Here is a 26,694-nt window from a genome sequence, read left to right on the forward strand (position 1 = left end):
AACGAGGGCTCCTTGGTGTCACACTCGGCCAAATGCTCTCTTGATGTCAAGGTTATTCACTCTCACCTCACCTCTGGAATTCAGCTCTTTTATCCATGTTTGGACCCAGGCTGTAATGAGGTCTGGAGCCGAGAGGACCTGGCGGAACCCAAACTGAGCATCGTTGAACAGGTTATTGGTGAGTAAATTCCGCTTGATAGGACTGTCAACGACACCTTCCATCACTTTGCTGATGATTGAGAGGAGACTGGTGGGGCGGTAATTGGCCGGATTGGATTTGTCCCGCTGTTTTGGACAGGACATATTTGGGCAATTTTCCACGTTGTCAGTTAGATGCCAGTGTTGTCGCTGTACTGGAACAGCTTGGCGAGAGGCGCAGCTAGTTCTGGAGCACAAGACTTCAGTACTACAGCCGGAATGTTGTCGGGGCCCACAGCCTTTGCTGTATCCAGTGCACTTAGCCGTTTCTTGATATCACGTGGAGTGAATCGAATTGGCCGAAGACTGGCTGCTATGAATATGGGGAGGAGGCCATGATGGATTCATCCACTCGGCACTTCTGGCTGCAAACGCTAACAGCCTTGTCTTTTGCACTCGCGTGCTGCACTCTGCCATCATTTAAGGATGGGGAAATTTACAGAGTTTGCCGAGCCTCCTCCTCCCGTTAGTTGTTTCATTGTCCACCGCCATTCACGATTGACTGTGGCAGGACTGCAGAGCTTTGACCTGATCCATTGGTTGTAGAATCGCTTAGCTCTAATCTATAGCATGTTGTTTCCGCTGTTCAGCATGCATTTACTCCTGAGTTGTAGCTTGACCAGGTTGGCACCTCATTTTGAGGTACACCTAGTGCTGTTTCTGGCATGCTCTTCTACACTCCTCATTGAACCAGGGTTGATACCCTGGCTTGTTGGTAGAGTGAGGAATATGCCGGGCCATGAAGTTACAGATTGTGCTGGAATACAATTGTGCTGCTGCAGGATGGCCACACTGCACCTCATGGAATGCCCTGTTTTGAGCTGCTGGATCTGTTATGAATCGAACCCATTTAGCAAGGTGGTAGTGCCACGTATCACGTTGGATGGTATCCTCAGTGCGATGACAGGACTTCGTCTCCAAGAGGACTATGCAGTGGTCACTCCTACCAATACTGTCATGGACAGATGTATTTGCGACAGGAAGATTGGTGAGGACGAGGTCAAGTTGGTTTTTCCCTCGTGTTGGTTCATTCACCATCTGCCGTCGGCCCAATCTTGCAGCAATGCCCTTCAGGTCTCCGCGATTAGTGGTGCTACCGAGCCACCTTTGGTGATGAACATTGAAATCCCCCAGCTACCCTCAGTGCTTCCTCCAATTGGTGTTCAACATTGAGGAGGACTGATATCAGCTGCTGAGGGCTTGTCAATAGGTGGTTTCACTTGCCCATGTTTGACCTGATGCCATGAGGTCCACAGTCAATGTTGAACACTCCCATCCTGACTGCAAATCACTCTACCGCCACTGTCTGGTCGGTCTGTCCTGCCGGTTGGACAGGACATACCCAGGGATGGTGATGGAAGAGTCTGCGGACTTTGGCTGAAAAGTATGATTCTGTGAGTGTGGCTATGTCAGGCTGCTGCTTGACAAGTCTGTGGGACAGCTCTCCCAATTTTGGCACAAGTCCCCAGATGTTCGTGAGGAGGACTTTGCAGACTCGACTGGGCTTGGTTTGAGCCTTTGTCGTGTGCGGTGCCTGGTGGCCCGTCCGGTTTTATTAAGACTTTTTTGTTAATCGAGATTTTACAACTGAGTGGTTTGCCAGGCCATTTTAGAGGGCAATTAGGAATGAACCACATTGGTCGCTGTGGGTCTGGAGTCACATAGAGGCCAGACTGGGTAAGGAAGGCAGGTTTCCTTCCCTGAAGGGCATGAGTAAACCGGATGGGTTTTTACAACAATCCGGTTGTTTCATGGCCACCATTACTGATACTGGTATTTTAATTCCAACTTTTATTTTTCATGAATTGTATTTCTCCAGCTGTCATGGCGGGATTATGAACTCGTGACCCCGGATTCTGAGTTCAGGTCTCTGGCTTTTTAGCCACTTAACATAACCACTATGCTACTGTATCTCTTCGCGCTCCACTAAGTCACTCTCTTTTCATTCCTCTTATTTCGTGCTTTTTCTTTCTGCCTCCAGCACCTTTGTCTGTATCCTGTTATTGTTCTCTCATGTGTCTCTGCTGGATGATCCAAAATTCAGACCTGTCGCTTCTTCCAGCATTTTCTTCCTTCCACAATCATCGTCCATTTCATTGAGACTTTCCTGCGGCCTTGCCAACTGTAACATTCACTTTCACATTCTTACGCCTTTAAGTTTGCTCCACATCGACCGCTGTTTCTCGGGGGCACATGTCCCGCTCGCACCAATGTTCATTTGTGCCTTGAAACCAATCGATACATTTCGATCTGCGTGACTGTTCCAGAGACAAGCACTAAGAAAGCAGGGCTGGCATTCGGAAGGACAGCGGCATACTTTTCCGTGAAATTTCCATGGGGTATCTTGTGACACGGGGGATGTTAACTGAAGAACTGGGTTTTGTTTTCATGGTCGTTGGCGCTTTTGCCCGAGCAGTTGATGTGCGGGAGAGACGGGCGGCGCGACAGAGCTGCGAATGACGGCTGAAAGGTGCACTTTTGTCAGTCTGGGCGGTGCAGTCAGGTCGTAAATGTTCCGCTTGATCTTAATAGGTCTGTGGAAATGTCCGATTGAAAAGGAATGAGGAGAAATGAGAAGCGCGGGAATGGTGAAAAAGTGTCGATGACAGGAGGTTGGCCGTGAGCGAAAGGTCCTTTGAATATCCGGCGCGGAGGGGATTTTGTTCAGAAACGACAGACTTTAAAGCGCGTGGGGAAAGTGAAGTTGGAGCTTTGTCCTTGGGTCAAATTGGGTGGTTTCAGGAAAACAGCCATTTTGAAATCACAAAAATGAAAACAGAAAATGCTGGAAACACTCAGCAGGTCAGGCAGCGCCTGTGGAGAAAGAACCAGAGGTAAGGATTCAGCCCTCTGAACTTTTTCATCAGAAATGGATGGACTGGTTTGGAGGAGAGCAATGCAGTTGTCCAAGATGGTGGAGTCAATCTTTCGATTATGTGGGTTCGGATCCCCCCTCTGCTACAATTAGGAGAGCTGTTCATTTTGGCCGCGTCACCCAAAAATCTTCTTTCCAAAGAAGTGCGTTTCCGCATTGCTGGCTGACATCTGTTTGCACAAATCAGCAAAGTCTGAATTGCCACCCAAAATGTTTCTTGCACGGAGGTGTTGGGAGTGTAAGGGGTGATCTAGGTGAAGTATCAATCAAAGTGCGCAATGGCCTCCTGGTAAACGAAGTATCTCTCGTGGTGAGCATAAGATGAAAGATATGTACCATAATTATGTATTTCTTCTTTGCATCACACTCGGATTTATTATCAGGGAATGGACATGAGCAGGTCGATTTACGTCACGCTCCGGTCGCTTTGCATCGCCCCCGACACACAGAATAGAATCATGGAAAGGTTACAGCATGGAAAAAGGCCATTCGGCACATCGAGTCCGTACCGGGTCTCTGCAAGAGCAATCCAGCAAGACCCCACCACGCCCTTTCACTGTCGCCCTGTATTTTTTTTTCATTTCAAATACTTATCCAGTTCCCTGTTGAAGGCCATGATCGAATCTGCCTCCACCACCCCTCGGGCAGTGCATTCCAGATCCGAAACACTCGCTGTGTAAAAAAGTTTTTCCTCATGTCACCTTTGGCTCTTTTGCAAAACACCTTAAATCTATGTCCTCTGGTTCTTGACCCTTCCGCCAATGGGAACAGTTTCTCTCTATCAACTCTGTCCAGATCCTTCATGATTTTGAATACCTCTATTAAATCTCCTCGCAGCTGTCTCTATTCCAAGGAGAACAACCCCAGCTTCTCCAGTCCATCCATGAAACTAAAGCCCCTCATTCCTGGAATCTTTCCAGGAATCACCCACCATCAACATCCTGGTGGTCACCATGAACCAGAAAGTTAACTGGACCAGCCAGCTGAATGCTGTGGCAACAAGAGCAGGTCAGAGGCTGGATATTCTGCGCCGAGTAACTCACCTCCTGACACCCCAAAGCCGTCCCACCATCTGCAAGGCGCAAGTCAAGATTGTAATAGAATACTCATGTGATGGTCATCTACATGAAATGTTAACTCTGTATCTCAAGATTCTGCCTGACCTGCTGAGGATGTCCGGCATTGACTGTTTTATTTCAGTTTGGCAACATCGGCAGTATTTTCATTTTGAATGAAGGAGCTTTCGCAAATTTGCGCATGCGACGAGGTGGCCGAGTGGTTAAGGCGATGGACTGCGAATCCATTGTGCTCTGCACGCGTGGGTTCGAGTTTCATCCTCGTCGACGTTGTGTTTAATCTTGTTTATTTCATTCAGTCCATCCAGAAGGTCGGCAAACGGCAGAAGGAAGTTTTTGCATTGTTTGCTGAAATCAGCAACAGTTCCTCCCAAGAAGGTATTGAGATTGCAAGGTCGCGAATAATAAAAGTGGACAGTGGTGTCGTTGTAAAACGAGTAAATCTTGTAGTCAACGTAAGAGAAATTTATGTACCATAATTATGATTTATGTCCGGATCATTCCGTGTCTCTATCGGTGTAAAAGGGATGTGCTGTCAGTCCCGGATCATTCCGTGTCTGTGTCAGTTTAAAAGGGATGTGCTGTCAGTCACGGATCATTCCGTGTCTGTGTCAGTTTAAAAGGGATGTGCTGTCAGTCCCGGAATTTTTCCGTGTCTGTGTCTGTTTAAAAGGGATGTGCTGTAAGTCTTGGATCATTCCGTGTCTGTGTCTGTTTAAAAGGGACGTGCTGTCAGTCCCGGTTCATTCCGTGTCTATTTCACCCGATTTTCTTGATACCTTTTTCCTTCTGAACTGAAATGACGATCCTCTCTGGAGAAGAAGGTTCACCGCCTGCTGTTGACATCAAGTTCATTCTGCTGGGCTTCCATCCCAATCTCCGCACTCTATCCATCATTCAGTCCCACCCCGCCTGGACATTATAATCTGCGATATTCATAAGGGAATGGAGAAGCCGAATATCATGGTTATAATTTTCTTGGCTCCACAACACTAAATATTATCAATTGCAACGATTCAGAAGGTAATCATAGAATCATAGAATCTTACAGCATAGAAGGAGGCCATTCGGCCGTCGTACCTGTGCCGGCTATTTTTCGAAGTCCTGTCCAAATTAGACCCACACCCCAGATTTTCCCCATAACCCTGCACATTAGTCCTCCTCAAGTACATGTCCAATTGCCTTTTGAATGATCCTGTGGAATCTGCTTCCACCACCCTTTCAGGAAGTGCGTTCCTGATCTTAACAAACCCTCTGTGTGAAAAAAAATCTCTTAAATTCCTCTCTGGTTATTTTGCCAATTATTTTAAATCTATGATCTTTGGTTACCGACCCAGTTGCCAGAGGAAACAATTTCTCCCTACTTGCTATTTCAAAACCCCTCATTATTTTGAATACCTCTCTTTGGTCTCCCATTAACCTTCTCTGCTGTAAGGAGAATAATCCCAGCTTCTCCTTTCTCTCCAAAGAACTGAAGTCCCTCATCACTGGTATCATCCAGGTCAACCTGCTCTGAATCCCCTTCAATCCTTTTTCATCCTTCGTATAGTATGGTGCCCAGAAGTGTACAATATATTCCAGCTGAGGCCTAACCAGTGACTTGTAAAGGTTTTGTGTGACTTCCTTGTATTTAAATTCAATGCCCCCATTTACAAAGCCAAATATCCCATACGCTTTTTAACTACCTTATCAAATTGCCCTGTTTTGTGAATATGCTCCCCCAGGTCCCTCTGCTCTTGCAACCCCCCATAAATTGTTCCATTTAGATTATACTGCCTCTTCTTGTTCTTCTTCCAAAAGTGCATCACTTCACACTGATCGGCGTTAAATCTGTCACGTGACTGCCCATTTCACCAGTCTGTCCATGTTCTCCTGAAGTCTGCTACTATCTTCCTCACTATGCTCTAAGTTGCCAAGTTTTGTATCATCCGCAAATTTCGAAACTGTACTCCCTATTCCTACATCCAAGTCATGTATATACAACAAGAAAAGCAATAGTCCTCATACCGACCCATGGGTGATCCAGTCAGAAAAACATCCGTTCACCACGACTCTCTGCCTCCTATCCTTTAGCTAATTACGTGCTTCTAGTTTTCGAATAAGTCTGTTATGTGTTAATTTCTAAAATGTGTCCTCAAAATAACTGTAACCCCGTAATTTTATTCTTAAGCAATGAGAATACAGATATTAAGACCGAATGATAGATTGGGTTCATTCCCATTACCCGAAGGTGACGGGACCCGAGGAGATGAAATCCCATCTGGGCTTATATTTTCTGAAAACGGAGACGGAAAAATAGCAAAGATCATCCTGTCGAAATACAATAAATGGACTGAAGATTATACAGTCTAGAAACCTGGGCGTTCCAGAAACCCGTCTGGCCGTTCAAAGAAGCTGGATAAGTCCATCAGGGGGAAAGGCAGAGAGGGAAGAAACGCAGACAGAGATATCGAGATGCATGCAAAGAAAAATAGTATAAATCTCCAAATTCTGTGATTGAGCAGATTTTAAGGTGCAGCTTGAAGGCAATTCTTGAAATTTTTGAGGTGGACAAACCGGAACTCTGCCAGTCTGCATGTTCCAGACATGTATCCAACGTTACACGTGCAGTCTGCAGCCGTGGTGTGCATTGGTGGCTCAGTGTGAAACCCTTGCCTGCCGGCGGTAAACCATGAGTTTGTTTCCAGGACAATGCAGCATCCTTTACCTTTTGTATTCTGCACCCATGAGATCGCCTGAATTGGGATAAATTCATGTGACGGCTTCAATCTGTCCAACTTCTTGAAAGATTATCTTCATTTCGTCTCCGTGTGTTGCGTGGACAAACCCATTGCATTCTGTCCTCTGGTGCTCAAACATGTTCTGCTGGAGATAAGTCAAACCTGCCTTCTGCACCGCTGAAAAGATGTGAGAAGCCAATTGGTGATTTTTGACTACAAATGGGGACACAACGGGGCTTATCCTGGAATTGAACCAATGAAACTCCCTGAGCGAGAATCAGACCCAAAGACCAACTGGCAACAGAGCCGTGCAGCCACTGTAAAATTTCGCTGCCACGCAGCCGATCCGCCATCCTTTCAGAAGGCTCTGTCGATAGAATCCCGCTTTCTTGTACAATGTCAAGTTCTGCACTAATTATATCACATCAAAAATATCAAATTTGTTTTGAATGTACGACTTGTATTATTAAGTAACACTTTACAGAATGAATTACTCTGAAACGACATTGTCGTCTGTCTCGGCATCGTCATAGTTTACACTCCACCATAAGTACACTTTACTCAAATTGCTGCTTTCATTCACTATGAGAGCGAAGATCCATGAATGTGGAGACATTAGCGACCAATTTATCAGCTGGGTTGCACCTTTCCTTTTCCTACTGTCTCAGTCTTTTTTTTCCTTTCACATTCTCTGCTATTGTTGCTGGTGAGATCAGCTGTCGCCGTTCAAGGAAGCCTGAGAAGTCCATCGGGACAAAACAGAGAGACAAGAGACAGAGACAGGGAGAGAGAAAGAGATGCAGACAAAGAAAATAAAGAGTAAAAATGTTAGGTTTTGCAAACTAGCAGAATTTAAGTTCCTGATTGGGAGAGATTCCTTCTCGGGTCTTGAAATCTTGCAAGAGAAGATCTGACACTAATTAAAAGCACCGGCTACGCTGTCGAATCTCTCATTCTGGGAGAGAGATAAATGCGGTCAATTAACTCCAATTAATCTATTTCAGCACTGAAGTGATCTTGAAACAGTTGCTCTGCGAGCAGAATTCAAACCTGGGCAGGAAAACCTCAATTGAATTTTGAGTCCAACGCTTTAAACACTCGGCCACCGCAGCTGCAAACGGCATGTTCGTTCAGATAGGATTCCAAATGGACACATGCCGCTATTAAGAACGCGCGCATTGGTTGTGCAGGGGTCGAATTCTCACCTCTTATGCGGGAGACTTTGGTTCGATTTCCGGCCAATGCAGAATCATTATCACCAATGAGGAGCTGAGGAATATAAGTATGCCATTTCGCCCCTCGAGCCTGTTCCGCAATTCAAACAGATCATGGCTGATATGTGACCGAACTCCAGATAATCGCTTTAGCCCCGTATCGCTTAATAACTTCAGTTAACAAAAATCGATCAATCTCAGGTATAAAATTAACAATTCAGTTCGCATCAACTGCCGTTTGCGGAAGAGAGTTTCAAACTTCTACCTCCCTTTGCTTGCAGAGGTGTTTCCCAACTTCACTCCTGAAAGTCCTGACCCTAATGTTTAGGCGATGTCCCCTAGTCCTAGACACCCCAACCGGCGGAAGTAGTTTTTCTCTATCTACTCCATCAGTTCCCCTTAATATTTCGAAAAGTTCGATCAAATCAGCTCTTAATCTACTAAATTCGAGGTAAACCCGAGTTTATGAAATCTCTCCGCGTAATTTAACCCTTGGGGTCCAGGTAACATTCCAGTCAACCGAAGCTGCACTCGCTCCACAGCCAATATATCCTTCCTGAGGTGCGTTGCCCAGAACTGAATACAGTACTTCAGGTGTGGTACAAGCAGGGCTTTGTATAGCTGTATCATAATCCCTATCCCCTTGTATTCTCGTCCTCTAGATATAAAGACCAACATTCCATTAACATTTTTGATTATTTTTTGTACCTGTCAATGACATTTTAATGATGTATGTAGATGGACACATCAGTCTTTTTGGACCTCCACTGTTTCGAGCTTTTCACCATTTACAAAGTATTCTGATCGATCCGTTTTGGTCCAAAGTGGATGACCTCACACTTGACTAAATTGATATCGATTTGCCACAATTTTACCCATTCATTTATTATATTAATACCTCTCTGTAATTTTATGCTTTCATCTGCACTGCTAAAAATGCTGCCCATCTTGGTGTCATCGGCAAACTTGGATATGTGACTTTCTATCCCGTCATCTAATATCCGCCTGAATTGGAAAAAAAATCCAAATTTAGCTTCAAACTCCTCATCATTTTGAGACATTTTATTTCCTTCACGTGTGTTGCGCCGACGATAATCCGGCATTGAGTCCACTGGAGCTCAAACATCCTCTGGATCGAATTCAGTTCCACCAACAGCAACACTGAAAACATGTCAGAAGCTAATTGGTGACTTTTCACTAAAAGGAGGGCTCGTCCGGGATTTGAACCCGGGACCTCTCGCATATCACTCAATGAAACACCCTAACCGAGAATCATACCCCTAGACCAACGAGCCGCTGTTACTTCAGCTTTGCAGCCAGTGTAAAAGTTCGTTGCCTCCCACAGCCGATCGGCCATCCTTTCAGACCAGGTCTGTGCATCCAATCTCGTTTTCTGCTCCGGTGTCCAGCAATATCAAGTTGCACACCAAATATTTCCAATCACCAATATTAGTCTCCCTTTATCAAATTGGTTTCGAGTGTACGACTTGAGTTATCAAGGGAGACGTTTCAGAATTATTTGCTGTTAAACTACATTGCTTGGGAGGATACTGAGAGGTGTGTCGATTTGCGGCACGCTCTGTTCCCTTTGCATCGCCTCATGCACATTGAGTTGAATCATAGAAAGGTTGCAGCACGGAAAGAGGACATTCGGCCCATCGAGTCCGTGCTAGCGCTCTGCAAGAGCAATCCAGCTAGAAACATTCCCCCGCCTTTCCCCGAAGCCCTGCATTTTTTTTCCTTTCAAGTACTTATCCAGTTCCCCTTTGATGGCCATGATTGAATCTGCCTCCATCACAACCTCGGGCAGCGCATTCCAGATCCGAGCCTCTCCCTGTGTGAAGACATTTTTCCTCATGTCACCTTTGGTTATTTTGCCAATCACCTGAAACCGATGTCCTCTGGTTCTTGACCCTTCCGCCAATGGGAACAGTTTCTCTCCATCTTCCATGCCTGGATCCTTCATGATTTTGAATACCTCTATGAAATCTCAACAAAACCGTCTCTGTTCCAATGAGAACAACCCCAGATTCTCCAGTCTATCCACGGATCCCTGCAATTATGCTGGTAATTTTTTTCTGCACCCCCTCCAAGGCCTTCACATCTTTCCTGAAGTGCGGTGTCCCGAACCGGACACAATACTTCAGTTGTGTTCGAACCAGTGTGTTACAATGTTTCATCCTGACTTCTATACTTTTGCACTCTATGCATCTATTTATAAAGCCCAGGACCCCGAATGCTTTTTAACCGCTTTCTCAACCTGCCCTGCCACATTCAACGATTTGTACACATGAACCTCTCTTTGTTCCTGGATCGCTTTCACATTTGTGCCCTGGGGTTTATATTGCCTCTCCTCGTTCTTCCAACCGAAATGTATCACTTCGCATTTTTCTGCGTTAAATTTCATCTGCCACGTCTCCGCCCATGCCAGCAGCCTGTCTATGTCCTTTGAAGTCTATCACTGTCCTTAACACTGTTTACTACCCTTCCAAGGTTTGTTTCATCTGCACATTTTGAAATTGTGCCCTGTGCACTCTGGTCCAACTCATTAATATATATCAAGAAACAGTGGTCCGAGCACTGATCCCTGGGGAACACCACTGTACAACTCTCTCCAGTTCGAAAAACAACTGTTCACCAGTAATCTCTGTTTCCTGCTCTTAGTCAATTCTGCATTCATGTTGTTACTGCCCCCTTTATTCCATGTGCCGCAATTTTGATGATAAGCCTACCATGCGGCACTTTATCAAACACCTTTTGAAAGTCCATATACACCACATCAACTGAATTGCCCTCATCTATCCGCTCTGTTACCTCATCAAAAAACTCTTACAGGTTAGTGAACCACGATTTGCCTTTAACAAATCCGTGCTGGCTTTCCCTAATCAGTCCACCCTCGTCCAAGTGACTGTTAATTCTGTCCCGGATTATCGTTTCTAAAAGTTTCCCCAACACTGAGGTGAAACTGTCTGGCCTATAATTGCTGCGTTTATCCGTACACAGTTTTTTGAACAAGGGTGTAACCTCTGCAATTCTCCAGTCCTCTGGCACCACCCACATATCTAAGTATGTTGGTAGATTATGGCCAGTACCTCCGCAATTTCCACCCTTACATCCCTCAGCAAACCAGCATGCCTCCCATCCGGATCTGATGGTTTATCTACTTTAAGTCCAGCCAGCCGTTCAAGTGCCTCTTCTTTTTCAATTTTTAGACCATCCAGTATCTCAACTATAACTTCCTTTGCTGAGACTCTGGCAGCATCTTCTTGGTAAAGATAGATGCAAAGTACTCATCTGGTACCTTGGCCATCCCCTCTGCCTCCATGAGTAGATCTCCTTTATCGTGCCTAATCGGCCTCACCCCTCCCCTTACCACCCGTTGACTGTTTACATGCCTGTAGAAGACTTTTGGATTCCCTTTTATGCTGGCCGCCAGTCTATAGTCATATTTCTCTTTGCCTCTTATTTCCATTTTGACTTCACCTCTGAATTCCCTAAATTCGGCCTGGTGAATGAGCGCATAAAAAAAGTTAGCATTTCTTTCAGCCGGAAACAGAATGTTACCTGTTGATTAATGGCGATTTGAACAAGTATTCGTCTTTTTTACAGTGTTTAATGAGTTTTGTGAAATTAATACAGTGAACTAATGCAGTAAAGTTGAATTCCTGATCGGGAACCGCCTCAGACAGCGCATTACTGCCCATCCCTGGGAAACAAGATACTACCGAAACGTTGACAACACATCGCAGGTCCCGCTACAAAGACACAGCTTGCCAGCTGTTCCGAAATTTGGAGCCTGGACAGGGAGTGAAACGCTGGACCTTCAGCTCACTACTCACTTTAAAAGTCTGATACTCGACCGACTGAGCTACCCAGGCTCGATACTAGATAAGCTCCCATCGTACATATTCATGGGAGGTCTCTGAATGATCCCTGCAGCCGTCGAGCAAGGGTGAGGTCCGTTTGATAAAATTCTCAGTGACGTGTTGAGGAGAATCCTTGTTTCTGTTGAACATGATGTAAGAAACATGGACAGTGAACTCGTGAGTTTACAATTCTTCTTGTTTGTGCCAAATGTCTTGTCATTCGTTAGCACCAATTAAAATAACACTTTTCCCAGCGCCTCAAAAGCTGAACTTGTCCCACACGGGAGTTGGAAAAGGCCTCTCGACTTTTCAATGTATTAACATCTTTGAGCTGAATAATTTCTCCCGTTACACAGTGACACCAGGCAGAATATTTCACCTCCAAATTTACCCCACACGAAACTTCCAACCGATGAATATCGGCTTAACGAAAAGAAGAATTGTTTGTTTGGTTCTTTAGATTTAATGATCTCGTACCGGCCCCTTTGCCATATGAGCTGCCGCGAAAAGCCCCCTCTCTCCCTTTGAACAAGTAAACTGGCACCTGCTATTGCAAGACGGTAGGCCAGAGGAACTCAAGAGCCCACATGGGGACACGAAGAAGTAGATGCGTTATGGAACATACCAGTTGTACCTTGAACTCCAGTCAAAATGTTCGGAGTAAAAGTTTTGATTGTTTTAGAAGACGCTCGAACTCACAACCTGGTCATTTCAGGAGCCCATACTGCTATAAATAAGTAACGCATGCTTAACAATTGTACAATACGAGAACAGCGAACAATCGACAGCATCAGCGCTCCTGCCAAACAGCTTCATTTTCCATCTCTCAGTTATCACTTGGAGATGTTTCTCAAACAGAAGCTTCCAATCAAGATGCACTTCGTTAAATAACAATTCCTAAATCAAGAGAGTTTTGGTCGATCATGACTAAATTTCCTTGCCTGTTGCTTTTAATCACATGGGATGGTGACCATCAGGTCCTTGAGATTTGTGTATCTTTAGCCTAATTATTTTCTCCATCGCCATCATTTTACTTATACTGAATCCCCTTGATTTATTAACAGTTTTCCTCGTGTCTCTGGTATGTTAGCCTCATCCATTTCTGTGACGACCGATGCAAATTAAAAATTTAGCAACTCTGCCATTTCCTGATTTTCAATTACAATATCACCTCCATCTGTCTTTAAGCGGCGCACATTACACTAAACCTCCCTTCTTTCTCTTAATATACTTGTAAAAACCTTAAGAGTTGTCCTCATTTTCCCGCACAAGTTTTTCTCCTTTTCCCTTTTTGCTCCTCTAACGATTTTTTAGTTTCAGCACCACAATAAACAACACTTCGCTGTAAAGTTCGGCTCAAGAGTTCTCCAATGTCAGAGCGAGAATTGTCTGAAGCCCTAATTTATTTAATGTAACAAATACAATCACACATAATCATCCGTGTATCAACGCACTGATGGATACACAAAGATAAACACAGCGAGAAATCCAGTCAGTGTCGGAATGCACCGGGAAACGGACAAGCGAAATGGACAGAGATAAAACGGCCTGAACTCCCAATGGTGAAGTGTCGCTGATAGATATTAATGAGAGGAGGTGGAGACAAAATGGCATCAATTGGCGCTGTAGCTTAGTTGGTTAAAGCGTCTGTTCAGTAAACAGAAAATCCTGGGTTCAACTCCCAGCAGTGCCTTGTGTAGCTTGTTATTTTACCTAATTTGTGGAATTGAGCGACAAAATAACACTGTGGTATTTGTTCAGGAGGCAACGGATACCAGAATGACTGTTCAAAAACGCCCTTTCATTGTGCAGACAGACCTCTCATGGAATGTGTTTGAAACACGTTAATTTAAAGACACGTTCTTGTTTCTGGGCTCGTTGGGGTCGTGGTATAATTCACGATTTGAGGTTCAAACCCGGAAGTAGTCCTAATTTGGTCCTGGACTTGTGATCTTGACCTGCGTTGGAAACTTTTGCAAAGAGGGAAAGGAAGTCCCCAAATCACTCCACCTGAATCGCCAGGCCCGGATGAAATATATCACAGGCTCTTAACAGAAGCAAGGAAGGAAATAGCGGAGGCTCTGACCATCATTTTCCAATCCTCCCTGGCTACAGGTGTGATGCCGGAGGATTGGAGGACTGCTGAAGTTGTACCGTTGTTTAAAAAGGGAGAAAGGGATCGATCGAATTATTGCAGGCCAGTCAGCCTGAACTCGATATTGAGCACAATTCTGGGGGAAAGTATTAATCTTCTTATAGAAAGGCACGGATTAATGAAGGGCAGTCAGCATGGATTTGTTCAGGGATGGTCGTTTGAATTGAATTTTTTGAGGAGGTATCAAGGAATGTCGATGAGGGTAGTGCGTTTTTTGTTGTCGACACAGATTTTCGCGAGTCTTTTGACAAAGTCCTATATGGCAGATTGGTCAAAAATATAAAAGCCCATTGGACCCAAGGGAAATTGGCAAGTTGATCCAAAATTGACTGAGTGGCAGGAAGCAAAGGGTAATGGTCGTCGGGTGATTTTGTGACTGCAAGGCTGTCTCGAGTGGGGTTCCGCAGGGCTCCATACTAGGTCGCTGCTTTTCGTAGCACAGTTCATTGATTTGGATATAAATATACGGGGTATTATTAACAAATTTGCAGAAGATACAAAAATTGGTCGTGTGGTTGATGGGGAGGAGGGAAGCTGTGGACTGCAGTAAGAGATCAGTGGACTGGACAGGTGGATAGAATAGTGGCAAATGTAATTCAATCTGGAGAATGAGGTAATGCATTTAGGGAGGGCAAACAAGGCAAGGGAATACACTATAAATATTGAAACTAATTTGCATTTACACGCCCATTTTGCGTGATGTCTTCCTGTATTTTTCGCATTTTTCCTTTGTGTTAACTACAGCTCCCAATTATATGCTGTCTGTCAATTTTGAAATTCCATTTCCGATTCCTGTGACCAAATTATTAATGTAAATTGTGAACAACAGTGGTCCCATTACCGATAAATTGTGAACAACAGTTGTCCCAACACAGATAAATTGTCAACAACAATCGTCCCGGCACAGATAAATTAGAGTCATAGAGTCATAGAAGTTTACAACATGGAAAAAGGCCCTTCGGCCCAACATGTCCATGTCGCCCAGTTTATACCACTAAGCTAGTCCCCGTTGCCTGCATTTGGCCCATATCCCTCTATACCCATCTTACCCATGGAACTGTCCAAATGCTTTTGAAAAGACAAAATTGTACCCGCCTCGAGCAGCTCGTTCCAGACACTCACCACCCTTTGATTGAAAAAATTGCCCCTCTGGACCCTTTTGTGTCTCTCCCCTCTCACCTTCAATCAATGCCCCCTCGTTTGGGACTCCCCTACCTTCGGGAAATAATAGATGACATAAGGCACTGCGGGGAGTTGAATCCAGTACCTCCTATTTACGAGACAGATGCTTTAACCAACTTAGCCACAGCGCCCGTTGCTAAATTGTCAACAACAATCGTCCCAGCACCGATAAATTGTGAACAACAGTGGTACCAGCACCGATAAATTGTGAACAACAATGGTCCCAGCACCGATAAATTGTGAACAACAGTGGTGCCAGCACAGATAAATTGTGAACAACAGTGGTCCCAGCACCGATAAATTTTGAACAACAGTGGTCCCAGCACAGATAAATTGTGAACAACAGTGGTCCCAGCACCGATAAATTGTGAACAACAGTGGTGCCAGCACAGATAAATTGTGAACAACAGTGGTCCCAGCACCGATAAATTGTGAACAACAGTGGTCCCAGCATCGATAAATTGTGATCAACACTGGTCCCAGCACCGATAAATTGCGAACAACAGTGGTCCCAGGACTTCAGACCTTGAACTTCATTTGAAACTTTTGCATAAAAGGAAATGAAGTCCCCAAATCGCCCCACGTGGCTCTCAAACGCATTGGGAAGAAGTTCAATGCAAACAATCAGGACTTTAAAAGCAACTCAACGACCTGCACTTTCTTTGAATAAGTTTTGTTAGCGATTATATTCGACCGTGAAATCGCTCTCGGCTTTCATCTAGCTGAAGCAGAGTGTGGCCGCTTTGTATCTGCGAGCATGTCAGTGACGTGGTTAGCTTTGACACTGATCGCTTCCAATTTGTAAAATTTCACCAAGCGTCAGCCAAAAGAAACCGAGAATCGAATTGTCCGTGGAAGTGATGAATTGAAGGGATTGGTGCTCCAAGCAGATCTGGAAAATGCACAGTGCGGTCGATCAGGAGTTCTAAATCCACCCTCCAGCCACTCACCAATCATATTAACTGAGTTTTACTCTGGTCCATTGTCACAGCGCTGAAATCCAGTATTTCTCCGGCATGTTTTTCTTCATAGTTGCTACTTTAAGAGTGAAGACCGGCTTGTTGGATTTTCACTCCTACAAGCTTCAACCATTCATTTTGGACTGACTGTAGACAGTTGTTATATTGGTCGCTGCAAACTCAAAGTTTAGCCCAATTAATTATTGGTTTAGCAGGTGACCTCTTCGCCTGTCTCGTAGGTGCTATCGGTTACCACGAAAGTTTGATGTTCAGGTTCGAGCTCTTATTTGATTTTTCCTCAGGATTCTTCGCCTCAAAGTTCCAGGGTTTCAATGTATGTTTTGGAAGCAAGAACATCACAATTCTCCTTGGCAGACAAGCCCCCGAAAGGCCAGAAGGGAGGCCACACCAGCTGCAGGAGAGCTGGTTCGCTGTGACATGGAGATTTCTGTAGTGAGCAAGACCAGACTGTTTCTATGTTCAGAGAATAAATGTCACACCCTTTATGTTGGAAAAGCAAAGCGGTGGGGATTTTTGTCATAGCCCGAGTCCTTTCGTCTTGTATCAGATGTTGCTCGTTGTGTTGCTTTCACCTTGATCGTGGAACCGGTTAAGAACATAAGAACATAAGAAATTGGAGCAGGAGTAGGCCAATCGGCCCCTCGAGCCTGCTCCGCCATTCAATAAGATCATGGCTGATCTGATCCCAACCACAAATCTAAAGAACACAAGAAGTCGGAGCAGGACCCGGCCACATAGCCCCTGGGCCCTCTCCGCCACCCACAGGGCATTGACCGATCCGAACTCAGCTTCATGTCCAATTTCCTGCCCGCTCCCCAATAAGGTTCGGGCGTTCCTGTGATAAACGGCGACAATTGCCTATTCATTTTAAATTTAACAACAGCTGCACTGAGCTTTTAATCATACCCTTAAGATACAGTCTGTAAAATGATGAAATTTGATCATCTGCAAAGCATAAAAATCTGATTAAAGTTTTGACTGTCTCTCGGTCACCACGTCAACATCTTCTTCAGTCTGAAATAGAAAGTTATCGTTTGATTAATGGTGAATAAAACAGTCATTCATCTACCAATAGGGTTTAATTAGTTTCATGTAATTAATTTAATAATTTCATAACTCTTGCTTAAGTTAATTCCCTGACTTGGAATCGAACTCATGCGGCGGTGGGAACATTGAATTCCAACCATTCGTCAATCGGGGAGCTCCCAGGATTGCGCACGGAACACAGCGGGACTGGTAAGATTTACTTTTCTTTCACTCTTTCGTGATTCATTCAGCTCTGTGTTCATTCTCAGGCCTCTTATCTCTCCCTTCTTTTCAGCTTCTGACTGCGGATATTCTTGTGGTTAAATATGAATAATATAGAATATCTCACAGCCCCAGTATGTGTGCTCCTTCTCTGTACAGTTCTGTACAAAATCAAACTGTACGCTTGTACCGACGGTGTCTCTCCTTCACCCCCGACAGAAGCAGGAGGAGATGCCACTTTAAACTGCCAGTTGCTTCAAATGATTCATGATGGACCTGCGTGGCCTTGCAGTTTTGCCAGGAGCTGCATTCGTATCGTGAATTTTGGAAATGGAAACATGTCCATCAGCAGCTTGTGGTAGTATTTTACCTCACTTTCCATTTCATGTACTTGCCTAGTTGCACTTGGTGCTGTCATTGCCTGAACATCACCTTCTGTCGCAATAGTAGTTTGAACAGAAGATGCAATTTTGTGGGAACAGCTTGTCTGGCACGAAAATGACCTGAATTACAAAGAGGCAAGTGGGAAAGGCCGCGTTGGGCTGCTTGTTCGCAGCAAATAATTTTCAGCGTTTCCTTGTGGTCCAGTGTTTAGATTCGGTCATCACCATGGCAACGGTTCGATTGGTGTCTGTCTCGACATCCGCATTTAAACACTCTACTATAAGTGCACTGTACTCAAATTGCTGATTTTTTCACTGTGAGGTCGAAGAGACATAAATGTGTGGACAATCGCTACGAATTCATCAGCTGGGTTGCACCTTTGCTTCTCCCTCCTTCACAGTCTTTCCATCTTTACCCTTCTCTTCTGGTGTTGCAGGTTCGATCATCCTTGGCCGTTCAAGAAAACCTGAGAAGTTCATCAGGGGAAAACTCAGAGAGTCAAGAGACAGAGGCAGAGACAGGGAGAGATTAAAGTTTCGAAATAAATAGTATAATTATCAAGCTCTGCGAACGAACAGAATTTAAGATGGAGCTTGGGAGTGATTCTTTCACGTGCCGTGCAACTTTGCAAGTGACCATTGGCTCCGAATGAAAAACGTTTGCCGCGCTGGAGCATCTCTCTGAGGGAGCAAACACGGTCCGTTCACTCCAGTTCATATTTATTTGAACATTAAACAAATCTTTAAGAAATAGCGCTACGAGCAGGATTCGAACCTGCGCAGGAGAACCCCATTGGATTTCGAGTCCAACGCCTTAACCACTCGGCCATCGCAGCTGCGATAAAACAGACCAGGTACTGCTACCAAAAGATTTCAACCAGTGCAGAATTCGGTGCCACCCTTCGCCGATCGGCCATCAGACTATCCATCCGATCACTTTTTCTATTCCGATGTGCAGCAATGTAAAGTTGTACACTAACTATTTCATATCAACAATATTAGCCTCTCTTTACCACATTCGTTTTCAATGTGCGACTTGTAATGCCAAGTGAGACTTTTCAGAATTAATTGCTCTAAAGTTACATTGTTCTGTCCCTCGGCATCCGCAGATTATCCACTCCATCACAAGTATAACAGTGACTGCACTTCAAAAATACTTCATTGGTTGTAAAGCACTTTGGGACGTCTTGAGGTCGTGAAACGCGCTTTATAAATACAAGACTTTCTTTCTTTTTATAGTGGAATAAAATTACTGATGTTTTCACTGTGAGGACGAAGAGACATTATTGTGTAGACATTAGCTGCGAATTCATCATCTGGGTTAGATTTTTACTTTTCCGACCGTCTCAGTCATTCTATCTTCACCCTTCTCTGCTGGTGGCGCAGGTTCGATCAGCTATGGCCGTTCAAGGCTGCCTGAGAAGTCCATCAGGGGGAAACACAGAGAGACAAAGACAGAGAGAGATAGAGAGATAAAAGTATAGAAAAAACCTAACATCAAGTTAGCAGAATTTAAGATGGAGATTGGGAATCATAGAAGCGTCACTGCACAGATGGAGGCCATTCGGCCCATCGAGCCTGTGCCGGCTCTCTTTAAGTGCAATCAAGATCGTCCCATTCCCCCGTTCTTTCCACGTATACCTGCAAATATTTTCCCTTCAAATACTTATCCAATTCCTTTTAGAAACCACGATTAATTCTGCTTCCACCACCCTTTCAGGCGATGCATTCCACATTATATCTACTCGCTAGTTTAAGAAGTTTTTCCTCATATCGCCTTTGGTTCTTTTGTCAACCACCGTAAATCTGCGTCCTCTGGTTCTCGACCCTTCCGCCAACGGGAGCAGTTTCTCTTTATTAACTTTATCTGAACACGTCATGATTTTGAACACTTCGATTAAATCTCCTCTCAACCTTCTCTGCTCTAAGGGAACAACTCCAGCTTCTCCAGTCTACCCACGTAACTGAAGACCTCATCCCTGGAACCATTCCAGTAAATGTTTCTGCACCCTCTCTGACGCCTTCACATCCTTTATAAAGTGCGGTGCCCAGTTTTGGACAGTTGTGGAACATTGTGAAGTTCCCTTCACATATCTTGATATTTTGCAAGAGACCAATGGGCTCCCAGTTAAAAGGATCTGCCGCGGTGGAGTATCTCTCTGAGGGAAGGAATTGCAGCCCGTTATCTCCAGATCATATTTATTTGAGCATTGAACAAAACTTTACACAATAGCGCCGATAGCACGATTCCAACTTCTGCCGGAATACCCCGTTGGGTTTCAGATCGAACATCTTAACCACTCGACTGCCGCAGCTGCGAGCGCCTTTGATGCACGGCTGTAAATCAGAATGCACAGGGTACTCACAGGAGATTTGTGAGACTATATGTTCTTTCAGACAGGTTTCCAACTGGACACATGCAGCCGCGACCGTCCGGACGTTGCTGTTTCACTGGTAGAATTCTCACCTGCCACCCGAGGAGACGGGGATTGATTCCCGGCCGATTTAGGAGCATTTTCATTCTGCACCGATGAGATCGCCTGAAAAAGGATACATTCGCACCACGTTGAGACATTCCCTCTCTCTGTGTGGTTTTGCGTCGACAAACCCTCTGTGTTCTGGCCTCTGAACGTCAAACATTCTCTAGAATTAAGTCAATCCTGTATTCTGCAACGCTGAAAAGATGTGAAAAATAAATGAATGAATTTCCACTGAAAATAGTGACACAGGAGGGCTCGTCCAGGAATTTGAACCCCGGACCTCTCACATATCAATTAGCGAAACGCCCAAAGTGAAAACCATAATCCGAGACCAACGAGCCGTCAGTAACACAGCCGTACAACCAGTCGAAAGTTTCCCTGATACCCACAACCGATCGCCTATCCTTTTAGACCGCTCTGTCCATCCAATTATCGAATCATAGAATGATTACAGCACAGAAGGAAGTCAATTCGGCCCATCCAGACCGTGCTATCTCTTTGTCAGAGCATCCAGTTCGTCTCATTTCCCCGCTCTTTCCACGTGGCCTGCAATTTTCCCCTTCAAATATTTATCCAATTCCTTTTTGAAAGCCACGATTGAATCTGCTTCCACCGTTTGAGAAAGCACATCTGGATCATAACCACTCGCTGCGTAAAAAAAGTTTTACTAATTTCGCGTTTGGTCTCTTTGCCAATCACCTTAAATCTATGTCATCTGGTTCTCGACCTTTCTGCCAATGTGAACAGCTTCTCTTTATTTAGTTTTTCTAAACCCTTCATGATTTTGAACACTTCAATCAAATCTCCTTTCAACCGACTCTGCGACAGGAACAATTCCAACTTCTCCAGTCTGTCCACATAACTGAAGTCCCTCATCCCTGGAGCCATTCTAGTAAATCTTTTCTGCATGCGCTCTAAGGCCTTCACATCCTTCCGAAAATGCGGGGCCCAGAATTGGACACAATACTCTGGTTGTGGCCGAACCAGTGTTTTGTAAAGGTTCAACATAACTTTCTTGATTTTGTACTCTATGCCTCTATTTATAAAGCCCAGGACCACTTTCTCAGCCTGTCCTGCCATCTTCAAAGATGTGTGCACATATGTCCTCAGGACTCTCTATTCCAGCACCACATTTAGAATTGTATCATTTGGTTTATATTGCCTCTCCTCATTCTTCCTGCCAAAATATATCACTTCGCACTTCTCTGCATTAAATTTTATCTGCCATGTGTCCGCCCATTCCACCAGCCCGTCTGTGTACTCTTGAAGACTATTATTATCCTCTTCACTGTTTACTACAATTCCTAGTTTTGTGTTATCTGTGAATTTTGAAATTGTTCCTGTACGGACAAGTCCAAATCATTAATATGACTGTCTGTTTCCTGTCATTTATCCAATTTAGTTTCCATGCTTTTATTCCATGGACTTCAATTTTGCTGACAAGCCTATTATGTGGCACTTTACTTCATCGAAAAACTCAATCAAGTTCGTTAAACAAGATTTGCCTTTAACAAATTCGTGTTGGCTTTCCTTTATTAATCTCCACTTGTCGAACTGGCTGTTATTTTTATCCCATATTTATCGTTTCCACAAGCTTCCCTAACGCTGAGGTTTAACTGACTGGCCTGTCGTTGCTGGGTTTATCCTTGCACACGTTTTTAAAAAGGGAGTAACATTTGAGATTTTCTAGTCGTCTGGCACCACCCCCATATCTACGGACGATTGGAGATTATGGCCAGCAACTCGGAAATTTTCACCCTTACTTCCCTCAGAAACCAAGGATGCATCCCATCCGGACCGTGTGACCTATCCAATTTAAGTACAGCCAGCCTTTCTAGTACCTTTCCTTTATCAATTTTTATCCCATCCAGCATCTCCACGACCTCCTCTTTTACTGATTTTGGCAGCTTCTTCTTCCTTTGTGAAGTCAGGTGCAAAGTACTCATTTAATACTTCAGCCTTGTCCTCTGCCTCCGTGCAAACATCTCCTTTTTTGGCCCCGAACCTTCATTTGGATTCTGATGCGGTGCAATGTCAAGTTGCACACTAACTATTTCAAGTCAACAATATTAGCTACTCTTCATCAAATTCATTTTTGGTGCATTTTCTTACAGTGAAAACACACATTGAAATTGGAGATATTGCATCGTCCCTTGGGGGTCATCGAAACACCAAATTTTGTGTTCAGAGCCCAACGCGCCAAATGATGGTGCGAGAGAAAAACATCACATCGCATGGTTAACAAAATTAATATTTCACCGAGCTAAAGCTTGCGGTTGCAGTGACCACTGAACGCTATTAAATTAATTAATGGAACTAAGAAAAGACTGCGAATGTTGAATAATTGTTGTAACCGATAACTTTATGCTGCAGACTCACGGAAATACTATCATGGATAGTGAAACTTTCAATAAGTTTTTGTGCTTTGTATGTGATGAACTTTCACCGATTCTCACTTTCCAGACTGCATTTTAAGAGTTGGGTTTAAAATGTTGATAATTTATGACACCTGGAATTTGGTACAGCCGTTGTTAAAGTTAACAGCAAGGAACAATAATTGTCCCTTCTCTAAGCACAAGTTGACGCCTGGAGGTTTATCCGAAGCAAGTTCCTCAAAACTATGTTTTTATGCGGGAAATAAAATAGAGCTTTTTCACGTAAAAGGCGAACATGATAAGCACTACACTACGGAAACCTCAGCACACGATTTTCGCAGTACCTCAGGGTCCTGCCCACTGGTTTAACAGCGGTGCAGTGTTTTAGGGGTGGGCTCTTCACTGTTAAGAACATAATTATTACCAGAATTAAATTTGTCGCATTAAAGCGCTCCTTATCTGTTAATTTCGATTTACACCCTTGCCAGTTTTATGCAGAAACAAGCAACAATGTTCAAGGGATGTGGTGTGTTCAATGTTCGTGCAATAACCATATTCCGCAGTGTGAGAAGTAAAACACAGACCGCCCAACGCCTGCCCAAGCCGATGACCGTGGAAGTAGCCAACGGCCGGTTAGCTCAGTTCATTAGAGCTTGGTGCTAATAGCGCCCAGGTCACGGGTTCAATCCCTGTATTGGCCATCAGTTGTACATTACATTAATTTAGTAACTTTGAAAATCCAGATTTTACAAACAAGCAAATTCACGCAAAAAGTGAGAGGGAATAATTTTTGGAATAGCATTCATTACAATGTTTGATATATCTTTGCCTCTGGGGCGGAGAAACACATCTTTCTTTTCATTCTGCATTTATTCTTCTTTTCTCACTCACCTTTCCGTGTCTCCATCTCTTTCTATCTGTCTCTTTTCTCTCCTTTTCTATCTCTCTATTTCTTTCCATTTCCGGAACCCCTTTTCCGGGTATACATCCTGAGAAACATTACAATCTGTGTCACTCGGTATCCGGGTATGTTTACTGACACACATTACAATATGTGTCACTCAGTATCCGGGTCTGTATACTTACACACATGACAACCTGTGTCACTCAGTATTCGGGTATGTTTACTGGAACACGTTGCAATCTGTGTCACTCAGTATCCGGGTATGTTTACTGACACACATGACAATCTGTGTCTCTCAGTATCCGGGTATGTTTACTGACACACATTACAATCTGTGTCACTCAGTATCCGGGTATGTTTACTGACACACATTACAATCTGTGTCACTCAGTATCCGGGTATGTCTACTGACACACGTTTCATCCTGTGTTACTCAGTACCCGGGTATGTTTACTGACACACGTTTCATCCTGTATTACTCAGTATCCGGGTATGTTTACTGACACACATTACAATCTGTGTCACTCAGTATCCGGGTATGTTTACTGACACACATTACAATCTGTGTCACTCAGTATCCGGGTATGTTTACTTGCACACATTACAATCTGTGTCACTGAGTATCTAACAATGTGAGGCAACGAGTTATATTCCCGCTGTGATATCTCTCTGTCGGTTTGCTGATAAACCTTTAACTCGGGGCTTGTTCCCTTTAATGGTCATAAGGAGTAACAAACAGAAAAAACGTGTCTGGCCGCCCCGAGATGTGGAAAAGGCATCAGTTTAGGAATCAAATGTTTCAAATCAAATATTCACCCGGCACTGAGAGAGGCAAAAAACAGAGAATAATGCAGAAAGAAATAAAGCTAAATAAAGATGGTATCAATATTTCTCAATCTTGATGCCTCTCTCATCCTTCCCGAAGCCTCCAACGCCGGTTAAATTTTCAGTGTAAATAAATGCGAGATTCGATCCAAAGAACGAGAGCCAAACAACCAAATTTTGCTGAAATTCGGAATTAAACCAGGGACTTTCAAATTTTCGTTTTCTCAACTGACCTATTTCGGCTCCATCCCAAGTTGGACTATGTGGCGTTGCATTGGAAAAAAAGACATAAACCGGGTGGAATTGCCTCTCCCGCTCATTCCTTACGTCGGGGGAATGGGACCCGACCAGATCCCGGAACTCAGGTTATGTTAATGTTCTGCTGATGATATCTTAACATTATCTTGTGTTTGGGCCACTTTTAACCAGGTTCATGGACACATTCTTCCATCATCCCGTCTCCCACATCGCGCCTCTCTCTCATTCATTCTTTCCTCCATTCAATCCATCAGGGAGCGGGAATCAGAGCTCACCCTCAAACCCCCTACACACAAACCGCCGGTCAGTAATTTACACTCTTTATAAACACAAAATGCTAATACACCAGGGGAGACTTCACAGTTATGGACACGGAACGAAATACACCGAAGTGTTTATAAACACAGAAAGTGGACACGCCAGGGGAGACCTCACAGTGTTGGACACGGAGTGAAAAACACTTTAGTTTTCATGAAAAGTTACAGAACATGGAATGTTTGTAAAATTCTCCATTCTTTTCCCAGCACTGATGGGCTCTGAAGGGAGAGATGGGCCCGAAGGCACTCTGATCCGCACTGATCCCGAGCCGCAGGTGAATTGAAATAAAGTTCAATCTGTAGCAACGAGCGGTTGGAGAGAGATCAAAGTCCAGAATCAAGGCGGACATTTCTGATCCTGCCCTTGAATCTAATTTGTATCAAATACTCCTTGAACTCTCTGCCGGGGGAATTTGGAACTGAGGGATCGCTTGTGAAATCAGCCTAAAAATTATCACACAAACCACCCGAAGTTGGGCTCGAAACCACGAGCCTGACAATAGAAAACTCAGCACAGGCCTGGGACTGAGCCTGGGCGTTTTCTGCTCTGTAGGGCTCAGTACCACTCCGGGTGAGATCAGGAAACGCACCCTTGAGCGGAAACTGTGCTTTTCCTGTTTTGTGTGGAGCAGGTGAAAGGCCTCTGCCCAGTGTGACTGCTTCGATGAGTTTCCAGCTCAGAGGATAATTGAATCCCTTCCCACAGTCCCCACATTTCCACGGTTTCTCCGTGGTGCGGGTGTCCTTGTGTCTCTCCAGGTTGTACAATCAGTTGAAGCCTCGTCCACACACACAACACGTGTACTGAATGGTGTGGCGTTTTTTCAGGCTGTGTAACTGGTTAAATCTCTTTCCACTGTCAGTGCACTGGAACACTCTCACTCGGGTGTGTGTCTCGGTGCTTTTCCAGTCACACTGATGTTTGAAAGCGTTTCCCGCAGACAGAAAAGACAAACATTTCTCCTTTCACATTCAAAGGCCGATCATAGTCAGGTCCTGTTGAATCGTGTGACTCTGTCAGATCTTGACGTGATCTTTGGTTTGAATTTCCCGTCTGCAATCCTCCCCTTCAAAAACCCTGTAAAAGTGTCCGATCATCCGTTGTCGCAGTGTCTGCATGGTCTCGCCGATGTACCATGCTCCGGAGCATCCTTTCCTGCAACGTATGAGGTAGACAACGTTGGCCGAGTCACAGGAGTAAGAACCATGTACCTGGTGGGTGGTGTCCTCTCGTGTGATGGTGGTATCTGTGTCGATGATCTGGCATGTCTTGCAGAGGTTACCGTGGCAGGGTTGTGTGGTGTCGTGGACGCTGTTCTCCTGAAAGCTGGGTAATTTGCTGCGAACGATGGTCTGTTTGAGGTTAGGTGGCTGTTTGAAGGCGAGTAGTGGAGGTGTGGGGATGCCCTTAACGAGGTGTTCGTCATCATCGATGACATGTTGAAGACACCGCAGAACAATCGCCAGACAGGAGGGTTCCCTCCCAGTCGGGGAACACTTCAGCAGTCAAGGACATTCAGCCACCGATCTTCAGGTAAGCGTTCTCCAATGGGGCCTTCGAGACACACGACAACGCAAAATCGTCGAGCTGAAATTGATAGCCAAGTTCTGCACCCATGAGGACAGCCTCAACCGGGA

The 26,694-nt window shown here is 44.5% G+C and overlaps 3 non-coding genes across 3 annotated transcripts; 2 read left to right on the forward strand and 1 right to left on the reverse strand.

Annotated features, from left to right (window-relative positions):
- The first annotated feature begins 4,334 nt into the window (after window positions 1-4,334).
- On the forward strand, window positions 4,335-4,416 carry trnar-gcg (transfer RNA arginine (anticodon GCG)). The gene has a single exon. It is a non-coding gene; the product is annotated as a tRNA-Arg (tRNA).
- A 9,152-nt stretch (window positions 4,417-13,568) lies between these two features.
- On the forward strand, window positions 13,569-13,642 carry trnat-agu (transfer RNA threonine (anticodon AGU)). The gene has a single exon. It is a non-coding gene; the product is annotated as a tRNA-Thr (tRNA).
- A 5,009-nt stretch (window positions 13,643-18,651) lies between these two features.
- trnas-cga (transfer RNA serine (anticodon CGA)) lies at window positions 18,652-18,733 on the reverse strand. The gene has a single exon. It is a non-coding gene; the product is annotated as a tRNA-Ser (tRNA).
- Between the last annotated feature and the right edge of the window lie 7,961 nt (window positions 18,734-26,694).

This window comes from Heptranchias perlo, chromosome 20 (genome assembly GCF_035084215.1).
Source record: "Heptranchias perlo isolate sHepPer1 chromosome 20, sHepPer1.hap1, whole genome shotgun sequence".
Taxonomy (NCBI): Eukaryota; Metazoa; Chordata; class Chondrichthyes; order Hexanchiformes; family Hexanchidae; genus Heptranchias; species Heptranchias perlo.